Below are 11,453 nucleotides of genomic sequence, written 5' to 3'. Positions count from 1 at the left end.
CTTTCACAGCCTGATCTGTAGGACTTTAAAGCTCCAACTCAGGTACTAAGTCCCAAAAATGGGCATTTATTTTCTGATATTTATGAATTCACAAACAAATATTGGTTCCAACCTAATTTTTTTTTTTTTTTTTTTTTCAGGGTATGAACAACCTTGTATTGTATTCCCTGATTGCAAAGCAGGGCTGTGGCGGTCACCAGTTTGTCCCACGGGTCAGCAGATCAGCAGGGCCTCATAATCACTGGCCTCCAGCATAGAGAAGCAGGGGGACAGGGGTTCCTGCACACCCCCAGTGGCTCTGGCAAGTGGGGGCCTAGGTACCACTGACTGTGAGGGGGGGTCCTGGGCTGAACAGGGCTCCCGAGGCATGTCCACGGGAGCCGGGCTGCTCACCAGAGGGTCCTTATCTTCGGGCCTGCACTCTGGGTCTTGAAGGTCAGAAGGTGGGGGTGGCATCTGGTGCATGGCTGGGGACACTGGGAGGCCCGTCCCCAGCCTCCCAGGGGCTGCCTATGTCTGTAAGGAGTGCAGGGGATCCGGGGAGACCCGTGGTGCAGGCTGGAGGAGCCCATCACCCAGCACTGTCTGCGAGCTGGGCAAGGTCACCAGCGGGATCTGGTCTGGAGGCGCTGCGGCGGTGAGAGCGGATTCTAGAGGCGGCTTTGGACATGGCGGGAGGGCCCCGGCGGGAGGTGAACCCACACATGTTTCACCGCAGGACCCTGCGAAGGTTCTGTGACACCGAGGCCAGGGACACACTGTAGACGGGAAAGTCCTCCACGGGTGGCATGAGGCCCTGTGCGATGCGCTGACCCTAGGAGGGGGCGGCCTCCCTCCGCACACACTCAGCCTCCAGGCGCCTCACCTGGGTCTGGAAGTCCCCGTACTCCGAGTGTGCAGGGAGTGGAGCGTGAAGGCGAAGCCCAGGGAGGTGACGTGCACCCAAGGCTGCAATGAGAGCAGCGGTGATGACCGTACTGGGCACCGTCGCCAGACAGCCGTGCTCGTCGCTGCCGTCCTGGCAGTCCTCCTGGCTGTCGTAGCAACACGTCTGTCTCAAAGATGCACAGCAGGTTGGTGCCACAGTGTTAGTGCGGGTTGGCAGGAGAAGCAGTTCCCGTCGTCGGCGCCATAGGGGCAGCTTTTCTGGTTGTTGCAGCGGTCGGCCGGTGGTAGCACAGGTCACTGTCCCCCTCCCAGGGGGACTGGTCGGGCGGGCAGGCGGGGCCGCCTTGCTCATATAGGCCGCTGGCGCAGTGCCACCAGCCGTCGCAGCACTGTGGCTCCGAGAAAGCAGCCCTGGTCGCCAGTGTCGCCCCCGTCCCCCTCGCTGCTGCTCGCACACTGCTGCTCCCATGAGAGGCAACAGTCCTCCAGCTGATAGGTGGCGTTGAAGCCGTGGCCAGCGCTGCGGGCACTGGCGTGGTAGGCCACGGTGAGGCGACCCTGGGGGGCCTCGAGGCTCATGGCCGGTGTAGGACAGTGTGTGCCGCAGGCGGTCCTCACGCTCGCCCAGGCCCTGGTACACCCATCCGTGGGGGTCATAGTCCAGCCCGACTCCAGCTGCAGCAGCAGCGCCGCGGGTCACGTGCGGTGACGGTCCGAGGGCCCGCGGGCTGCGCCAAACAGGTCCGGGGAGGCGAAGGAGCCGCAGAAGCCGCCCGGCCGCCGGCCTCATCGGAGCGGTCGCCGCAGTCCCGCGTGCGGTCACAGGCCGCTCCAGCCGCAGGCAGCTCGGGGAGGCGCCCGCTGCACGGCCAGGTGCCGGGACACAGGCTGCCGGGGTCCGGAGGCGGCGCCAGCAGCTGTCCTCGTCCCAGCCGTCCCAGCACTCGTCACCGCCCGCAGACGCTTGCCGTTGTCACCGCGGAACGCCTCCGCCTGGCAGGACGGCTGGCCCAGCTTCCCTGGCATGTGGGAGAGACGCGCGCCTGGGCCCGCGGGAGCTGGGGACGTCTGGGTGCAAGAGGATCCAGACGTGGTCGCCGCGGAGCCTCACCCCGGGAGGCCTCCTGGCGGCCAGCACGGGGGACTCCTGCACGTCACAGTTGCGGAAGCCGAGGGCCATCATGTCCCCACGGTCGCTCTGGATGTTCCAGCTGCAGCTGACCTCCGGCGGGTAGTGGACGGGCCAGGCCGGGCTGCGGACGCTGCTCCAGCTTCCCGCTGCAGGCGGCTAAGGCGACAACTGCGCTGCTGCGCCTCGCCCTGAGAAACACCGTCACCGAGCAGACGACGGCGCGCTGCGCCCGGCCCCCGGCGCCCCCTCCGGCCCGCGGCCGCCGTCTCCTGCTGCCCGGCTCCGGATCGGGCTCGGTTCCCGTGGCGGCTCCGGCGGCGTCCCTGTGCGGTGGCGGTGCAGACCCGCAGCGGTGCCCCAAAGCGCGCAGCCTGCCCGGCCCGGAGCCCCCTGGCCGCCCCGCGCACCTCCCAGCCTGCCCTGCACGGTGCCACCGGTAGTCCACCAAATTAATTATTATTATTATTATTATTATTATTATTATTATTATTATTATTATTATTATTATTATTATTATTATTATTATTATTATTATTATTATTATTATTATTATTATTATTATCTGACCGGTAAGGGGATCGCAACCCTCGGCACGGTGTGGTCTGCACCACGCTCAGCCAGTGAGCGCACCGGCCATCCTTATGCAGGATCCGAACCCGTGGCCTCGGCGCTACCAGCACCGCACTCACCCGAGTGAGCCACGGGGCTGGCCCTCAAATTAATTTTTAAAAAATCGATAAAAGCCAGCTTGCTGTTTAATGTATCAAGAATTTTTTTAAAAATTGTTCAAACCCTTAGACCCTCTTCTAAGTAATTTCTATTCTAAGTTTGCGACCTGAGGAAATAATCAGAGATAAACACAAAAATTAATGTTACGAGAATGTTTACGTCAGGATTATTTATAATGGCAAAAAGAGAGAAAGAGAAGGAAGGAAGGACAGGAGACAGGAGGAGAGAGGGAAAGATTGAGGGGAGAGGAGAGGAAGGAAAAAAGAAAAGAAAGAAAAATTCAAATATCCTATGAAATAAATGGTTAAATAAATCATGGCCACTCATCCAATTTACTAGACATTAAAAACTACATCTTCGTAGATAATTTAGTGGCACGAGGAAATGTTTATGATAGAACAGTATGTGGAGAGTAGACCGTAAAATGTATATACAATGTGAAATGGACTATGTCGAATCATATATAAAATTGCCTTTTTATAGGTTAAAAAGAAAAAAAGCCAGCTTGCTAAAATATTAATTTAAATAGAACACTGAGTAAAGATTGAACAAAAAGCACAACCCAATCAAGATGAGTGCTCACAGGGGCATTTTCTACAGCTGTACGCTGTGGTTCTTGAAAAAGAAAACTATACTTTAGGGAGCCTGCTCTAAGAAACCCGTATACCTCCCACATTGCACGTAGATGCTCCCTAGTGGAGTGTTTCAGATAAGAGCTGGCATTTCAGATGGGAGAGCTCTCTGGCTGCACACAGCCAGCTTCTGGGCATCTGCTCCTTCCTGTGGCCACGTATTGCCAGAAAAGCCTCTCTCCTGTGAAAAGGAGATTGCTGTGGACTCCAGAGTCAGCTCTGCGTCTGCTGCGGTCTATGAAAGCACAGATTGACATGGATCTGAAAGAACAGGCTGAAAGCTCCTGTACCCAGAGGACAAATATTCACAGCTGAGAAGATTTCTCTCCACTGAAGAAAAAGGGAGATATTTTTCAGCTAATGGTAAGGAGACAGGTGGAGGAGAAGCTGTTGGGTAACTGATAGGGTCCAGGAAGCCTTCTGAGATCTGGGATTTAAAGTGAGACTTACCTTGGAAGCAGAGTGATCTGAGTCACATGCAACTTCCACTGGGTTGGAAAAAAACAGGAATAACCAACAATTGCACTTTAATGCAACTGAGATCTTATTTATTCTTTAATTGATGCTCCCCTTTCCTGTCACATTTAACTGGACTGAGAAGCCAATCCCATGCAAAGTTATATAATTAGCTTTCTAAAATGCAAAATAAACCCGGAAGTGTTTTGTCCCGACCCGCGGGATATTCAATGCAGACTCTGGAGGGGGGAGTGGGAATTGGATGGGACAAGAGACGCGAGAAATGGAGACAAGACGGTATTCTGATCAAGTCTCGTTTATTAGCCAGAAGGTCACAGCTTATATAGACAGCAGGGGGGAATCAGCAGATAAGGAAGTATGCAGATGTTTTCTGGGAGAAATCACAGGGCAAATCTTCCCAGGAAATGGAACATTTCTCAGCTATCTAAAGCAAAGCAGCGGTGATCTACGCCTAGGGCTGTGCAAGCAGTAAGAAGGAGAAAAAGGAGGAAAGGTCACAGCATTTATATCTTTAGTGTCAGAGGGCTATTGGCAGGGCTTCATGACCCTGGGCAGGCTATGACTGGGCTCTTTGGCTCTGGACAGTGTTTAAAAGAAATTACACTTCATTTTCCTTTACATACTTGCTATAGTCAGTAAATGACTCATAAAGAATGCCTGGGGACCTCCCAGTGTCACACAGGATAAGTTTAAAGCAAGGTTTCATCAACCTACCTTGAAACCGCTTTAAATAGGAAGGTCTAGAAATAAGTTATTGACAATATGGTAGTTTAAAAAACTCCACTGTCACCACTTTAAGTACTTCAAAGGCAGAATAATGACAGTTAAAAGCCAATGTTCTAAGTTTACTAGGGAAATCAATATATAGTTAAGATTCATCTCACCCTAATGCTACTAAATACCTATTCTGTTGTACCCACATAGAGCTGTCAAGGAGGATTTTGACTACAAAAATACCTGAGTCTTGTAAAAAAACAAAACAAAACTTCCAGTTCTAATCTAAAGAAAAGAGTCAAAAAGGAGAGGAGCAAATCTCTTTTTCTCCCAGTGCCTCAGTGAGAGGAGAAGGGCGTGAGGGAGCAGATTAGTCCTTTCCTGCCTCCTAGTTCTATCATTACCAAGAGGAAGGGAAGGGAGGAGTGAGCCTCAGAGAAGTGGGGACGAAATGTGAAATCAAGTCCAGTTTACTCCTTTTCTTTTATCTTGGAGAAGCTGGTCCAAAAACTGCTTGTTGTAGACCCTGCACGGGTGAAGCAGCTCAGCTCACAGTTCCCTCAGTGGCCTGCGCCGCCTTCTCCGTGGTTATCTAAGGAAAAGAAAACATCTAGCCCCCGCTGGCCCGTGCAGATCTTCTCTGGGAACTTGACCCTTGAAAGCCAGAGGAGCCCTCTGGGTGCAGATGACCAAGCTGCCTGCTCCCCATCTTTTGAAATGTGAGTTCTGAGCTATTTTGGTGTCCTTTAATAAAAACTAATTACATTTTACAACATTAATTTCTATTACTTATATCAAAAGAGCCTAGATTTCTATCTGCCTTAAATAAACAATATATTATCTTTTTTCTAAAGCTATATCTTGCGGATCCTGCCATGTTTCATTCAAATTTTGTCAGAGATACCTTTTTTCATAAAGCATATCTTGATCATCTCGGGTGTTGTAGTTCCAGCACTTCAGAGACCACTTCATTACATGGAATAATTAAACTGCATTTTTGATGACTCTGACTTGAGGTTGATTTTTACTTTATTAAGTATTTAAACTTCTGCTTGACAGCTATCTCTACACACGCACTCCCCACCACCACCCATTAACACATGTGGCAACTCAATTTACTTACCTTGTTATCTTTGCTAAGCAAACAATTAGGAACTAGGGATACAGAAATACATAAGCCACAGCCCTGCCTCCAAGGACCTTAAAGTTTAAGGGAGAAAATTTATATGATCTGTACAAGGGATGAATGAGCATAGTAAAAGAGAAATAAATGTGAAAAGTAAAAATAAAGTGCTAAAATAAAGGAAAGGAAAGGGATGTTTAAAGGTAGCTAACTTGGAAGAAGTAAATTATTTGTGAATGGGGTTATCCCAACCCCAAGTTGGACAGATTTTAGCAGATGGAGATGAAGGGACATTCCAGAGAAAATCCCACAAGGAAGGGCATGTGGTATTTCTCTTTCTATGCCTGGCTTATTTCACTTAAAATAATTTTCTCTAAGCTCATCCGCGTTGCTGCAAATGGCAGAATTTCATTCTTTTTTGCAGCTGAGTAGTATTCCATTGTGCATATATACCACATTTTCCTTATCTGGTCATCCAGAAATGGACATTTAGGTTGGTTCTTGTTAGGTTCACTGAGACAGAGAAAAGGGAGAGAGAAAGACCCAAGCCAGGTACTATTTTAGCCATAAAGCTTTATACCACTAATGTGGAAGGGAAACTGAGCCAGAGCAGTTCTCCTGAACAAAGAAAATCAGAGGGTTATAAGCCTTTGAGGGTTCTGGCAGAGTAATGGGCAACTTTGAAATCAGTGGTATGCAAGATGACACAGCCCTTGTAGTCTGCTAACACCTGGTCACTTAGGGCATAGGCTTCTAATTAGTGTCATTACTATATCAGTGCAAAGTGTTCCAGCCTGAAGCCAGCTACCACAGCCCACAAGATGCTCCTTTGATGGTAACAGTCAAGTCTACCCCTTCCCAGGAGAGGAATTTCACTGCTCAGTTCCCAGATTGGCAGTGTGCCTGGTTGTGGGAAATGTCTGGTCCCTGGCTCCATACCTTGGGTCCCCAGGTGGGCCCTGAGGTGCTGGCAGGTGTGCCTGTTTGTGGGAGAGGGGTCCGGTCCCCTTCTCCATGCCTCTGGTCCCCAGGCTGGCGCAGTGTCCTTTTCCTTTAAATGAGAGACGTATGTGAGTTTGCTGTATGGTGCCTTGTGTGTCCTCTCAATATATGAAGTCATGAGATTGTCACACTCAACAAGTATGTATGTAATCACATTGCAAGAGACATGATGACTTTGAGACTTAGAATGTGGCTAGCGGTAGCATTGCTAAGGTGAACTCTCCAAATATATCTGTGTTTATTTATGTGCCACACATTTGACACTATAAAAGTACAACTACTTCTAAAAAGAAAAAATAAAAGATAAAACTCATCTTTCCATATAAATGTTTATTGGAGTAATGTGGCTTACTAAATCTGTTGAATTAGGAGAGCAACATTTTCTGACTTTAACATCTTATAGACTATCTTGTGTTGGGAAAACATATGACTGGGATGGCTCCAAAGATATAGTTTCAAAATACATTCTGAAGTATTTTTAAATGCACTGAAGTCTATGAAAGCTAGTAAGCATTCACAGAGTGCCTGTTGTTGAAGAGTGAGCCCTGCATGCAGCCTGTGTCATCAAGTACATCACCATGAGAATGGCTTTATGTTTACTGCAGGCCACCAGTGGGTGGGAGCATGGATAAAATGTCTACGGTATTTTTTAGAAAGGACTCTGGGAACAGAGAAGGACGTGGGTGATGGCTTGAAATTCAACCTTCTCTTAATGTCACAGGGCAGAGGTCAGGAGAATTGCAATTGAGGACCATGGATGTATCCAGACCTTCAGGACCCTGGACAAGTCAATGAACCCCTCTGTTCCTCAGGGTCTTCATGCAGAACATGTAAGGCTTTGACATCTCTTGCCCTATTCTGCCCTGTGACCTGATGCTGTCATTTCATCACTGCCTCACTTTGCTCAGCAAAGCTCTCTAGGTACTCATTGAATTGCTTGAATTACTAGACAGGAGTCTTCCCTTGTCATCGGAGCTCTCCTAAAGTGATCAGCTAGTGAAAGTTTTCTGGTGAGATGATATCACGTGTCTTAGCGAGCAGTCCTTGGACCTATTGCCATTCACGTGTTGCTAGATATGTTCATCAGCCTGTGATTGGACATACACAATGTAACAAAGAATATTTATAAAAATGCAATTTCAAAAAAATAAAGTAAGTTATATGGTAAGTATCAAATAGTTTAAATGTAGTATTTCTAAACCTCTATTAAAACATTTTTGCTAAGAAGTCAGTCTTCCAGAAAAAAAATTTTGTTTCTGATACTATTTTGCAAATGAAGTAAAGGGCCTCATTTGAATACTCTAGTCTCCAGTAAGGAAGATTAGCATATTTATCTAAAATTTTATGTTCTAAAAGGATGACATAAAGTAACACAATAAATTAGGTATCTGCTCTTCCACTGTTCATTTGCAATTAGCTTAAATATGAAATGAATGAACTTTCTGGTGGAAAAGATGGACCCCATTACCTTATTCTTTACTGTACATTCAGTTTTAAAGCTTTTTCTTCTCTAAAATAGGAAATGCAGAGCTGTACTTGAATTAACAAAACAAATAACAACAATTATCATTTCCCCAGAAAATAATATACATTCAGACCATGGTGGCTACACTTTTTTTTTAAATCTTAAGAATGCTTTCCAAACAAGAAGCCAAATTGAATAAAATATATTATAAATTATCTTCTACTTTTTAAAATCAAAAATTCTTTTGAAGATATAACTTTAGAAAATATATTGTTAGAATATATAAGCACTTCAAGCATTGAAAATGTGTTTGACAAGTAGATGTCATTTCCTTGCAAGCATTTAGAGTTATTTAAATTATAATCAAAGTCTTTCAAATCAATAGCACCGAACTAAGTAGGATAAATTATACAATATCCATAATCTGTTGGCTTTGTTTTGAAATTCTCTAAAGTTGTAATTTTATTTTCTAATATCTCTCATTGTAAACTTGTAGTGGGCATTGCTTCTTGTGTTCACAAAATGCATTACTTTTTCTGTGGAATTGACACGATTTTCAGTTTCAGAGTCCATTTCAGATCAGCTTAGGCCAATTTTCATTACCATTGTCATGGCACATTAACCATGGACAGGCCTGTAGACTAAACACTTTCAATGAGAGTAATGAGTAGGAGTTTGTTAAATGGTTGGGTGGAACAGTGCTCCTTCTGTCTTTGCTGGTTATTGTAAAAATGTGAGGCTTGGGACTGCTATGGCCCTTCTCTACGATGAGGGAAGCCTTGGGAGGATGAGGCTAGAACTTGGAGGAGACAGTGCTGAGAGAACGGAGCTGGAGCCCTGACCAAACAGTACCTGAAGTGCGACAAAGTCCAGGACTGCAGACTTGCACTAGCTTATAAATTCTCTTTGTTTTTTAACTATTTTTCCCCTTTCTGAATTTGATAGATTGTCGGGGGCTGGATTGAGATATCAACAATTTTTAGGATACTGTTTTAATGGGAAAAAATGGATGGTTATTTTAGAAACCATTAAGTTAAAAATTTTGGGTAACCAGCCATTTGTGAGTTGAATATGTAGACCTGGAAGTAGAAAGTAGTGTGGATAAAGAATTACCTCATTTCTAATGTTTCCAATCTGGATAGGATGGCCGCCCTCTTTTTAAATCTCAGTAGCTTTCTATGTCTTTTGCACTAATACCACTGGCTGCCAAGTAAATGCTGAAAAACAACATCCTAAATAAATGTTTGTGTATAGTTTAATCTTCACTTTATTTTAATGTCACAGAGTGTATGAGTGTGTGTGTGTGTGTGTGTGTGTGTGTGTGTGTGTGTGTGTGTGTGTGTGTGTATAACATTAGGACACAGACTTGAATCTTTGAATTCCTGGTATATGAGAAAGTTCATACCACAGTTGCTAAATAAATGTCTTCTGAAAAAATAACGAATGAGGTGCCTAAATTCTGCATTGCTTTTTCTTTGTAGAGAAGAAGTGTAGCACAGTGGTTAAAACCACAGGCATTATGGGCAGACAAACCTCATTCATGGTCTTCCCAGTCCCTCGCTGAGTCATTTAAGGATGTGGCATGCATCCACTCTCTATAGGAGAATAGTCATAGGTCCTACCTTAGAAAGTCCCCCTATACTTCATATTAATCCTCTATATTTTCCATACACAAATGTTTTGGGAGCTAAAGAGCAATGTGTCATACTGTTTTCTCAAGTTTACCAATTAGAGAGTATATAAATGATATTTGGTGGTAAAACTATATCTAAAAACAGAACTCCAAATAAAAATTTCCAAGTATTAAGTGCTCTACCACTGTAAATATGAAAACCTATCAAAAGAACTAGCATTTTGTGATTACTGTTTTCTTTATGTTTAAATCAAGTGAAAAGAGAAGATAAAATCAATTATATTAGAGGATTGGAGAAATATTAAAGCAATTAATCCACTTAGAGGAAAAAATTGATCTGTTTTATAAATCTATGGATCTTATGCAATGCAAATTTTGTATAATCGTTTACGTCACCACATCCACTAAGTGCCCAGACAGTTGCTGATCTAACATTTAATTCTGGCACAGCTATTATCAGGAAGATCTCTCTGTTCATAAAATTGGTGTGAACAGTTTATAGATTCTATATCTTCATGTAGAGGATGAGTCTCATAGAGAAATTAGAGTCTGATCAATGTTTACATATTTTCATTAACTTATTTTTTCCTTCTCTAGTAGTCTAAAGACACATTCATTGAACATACAATAAAAATCATGGTCATGTTTCCTGGCTGACCCAGTTCCATGTAATGCAGTGACAGGAGGGATGTCCACTTGCCTGTCACATAAACTTGAACTGGCGGCTGTTAGGGTCTTAGTAGGCTCTTTACATTTGGGAGTCACCTCTGCCCCCTCCCTGGCATATCTGCTCAGCTGATGTCTTCCTTTTCTAAAATAATACATAATCAATTAAATTTATAGGTTATAGAAAAGTAGATTTTTTTTCTTTTAAAAAATTAGCTTTTTTCTTTTCAACAGGCCGTTGCTCTTATCCTTTTGGCTGGTCTCATCCTCACATCATTCCCTACTGGCATGATTAGTCCACATGGCCACCGGAGCTGTCATTCCAAACTGCAGATCTGGTCAGGCTATGCCAATGCTCGGGAACCTCCGCAGACTCCCAGTGCAGCCTCCTCCCCCAGGCCTGCCCCGCTTCTCAGTGAGGCCCCGATTCCGGCCACAGCTCCTTGCCTCCTCTCCTCCATCTTCTCTTCCCCCGATGCATCTATTGCCAAAGGTCTACCTTCAACCTTTCCACTTCAGAGATCAAATCCCTCCTGTAGTCTTGGAAGAATGGAGGCTTTTCTATCCCCACCAGCTGCTCTGTTCACTGATTTGTAGATGTCGCTCTCCCCCATTCTGCTCTCTCTCGGGTTTCTTTTTACTTTGACATTTGCAACAAGGAAACCCAGGACTATCACTTCTTTGGGCCAGGGCCTCTGCATCACTTCACAGTCCTGTCCCTCAGTTCCTCCCAGCAGCATGAATGGAAAGATGAGTCATCGCAGCACGCATCATTGGTGGCGTGGAGATGTCTCGGAGGAACTATTATGCAGTGAATAAAGCTCGAAACTGGATATAAACAATAGTGTTCCCAGAGTTCATGTACAGAAATGACCAGACCTTCCCGGGGTGTTCCCCATTGCTAGCCTTGCTGTCTTGCCTTGAGACTCATTGAGACTCACTGATCTCCTGCCCCTGAGATTTAAACCTCTTCATTCATCTTTTGAAAACCC

At 45.4% G+C, this 11,453-nt stretch overlaps 1 pseudogene; it reads right to left on the bottom strand.

Annotated features, from left to right (window-relative positions):
* Positions 1-213: 213 nt before the first annotated feature.
* The window catches only part of LOC134390034 (low-density lipoprotein receptor-related protein 3-like), a 34,859-nt pseudogene continuing 23,619 nt past the window's right edge, over positions 214-11,453 (bottom strand).

This window comes from Cynocephalus volans, chromosome 11, assembly GCF_027409185.1.
Source record: "Cynocephalus volans isolate mCynVol1 chromosome 11, mCynVol1.pri, whole genome shotgun sequence".
NCBI lineage: Eukaryota > Metazoa > Chordata > Mammalia > Dermoptera > Cynocephalidae > Cynocephalus > Cynocephalus volans.
Note: the sequence above shows the minus strand (reverse complement) of the source record. Positions and strands in the feature narration are given on the sequence as shown.